The sequence below is a fragment of the Papaver somniferum genome, chromosome 1 (genome assembly GCF_003573695.1).
Source record: "Papaver somniferum cultivar HN1 chromosome 1, ASM357369v1, whole genome shotgun sequence".
Lineage (NCBI taxonomy): Eukaryota > Viridiplantae > Streptophyta > Magnoliopsida > Ranunculales > Papaveraceae > Papaver > Papaver somniferum.
The window spans coordinates 87893441-87894103 of NC_039358.1; positions in this window are offsets into that span (position 1 = coordinate 87893441).

A 663-nucleotide genomic window follows, 5' to 3' on the forward strand; every position below is an offset into this window, starting at 1 on the left:
CAATCTACAAAACATCACAAGTTAGTTGATATGTACTACAAAAGTCGGCAGGGTCGATATCTAAAACAACACCGACTAAAGAACAGCCGGAATGATAGAAAAATAAAACAGTGTCGACCAATATATAGTCGGCAGGGTCTACGTATCCACTACAATGCCGGCTTAAACATTTTCAAATCACGTCTCCTGTGTTGCAAAAATTCTTATAGTCGGCAGGGTTCATATTTTCGACCTTCCCGATTAAACACTACTCATGAAATATCGGGGCATTATTTAAATGAAGACCACGCCGGCTCTTACAGTCGGCAGGGTCGATAATCGTCGATCTTGCCGATACTGGGCAGCAAAAGTGAAAAAAACAACCAAAATTGATCATTTGCATGGAGAAATCACAATCTTCACCACGTAAGTTGTCTACCTGATTACATGCAGCTCCATTCTCTTCTTCTGGGTCATTAGATTCTACGTTTGGCTCAAGACATTAATCACTTCCATACCCATCTTGAGTTTGAGGAAAATAAAAGTGAGGATCATGCATATAATCCATTTGATCATGATTTGGTAGATCATCATACAAGTACTCATCTATAGGAGGAAAGTTAGAAGACTCTCCCACTTCAAAATCAGGATTAAAATCACTCATCTCACTCATATCACAAATTT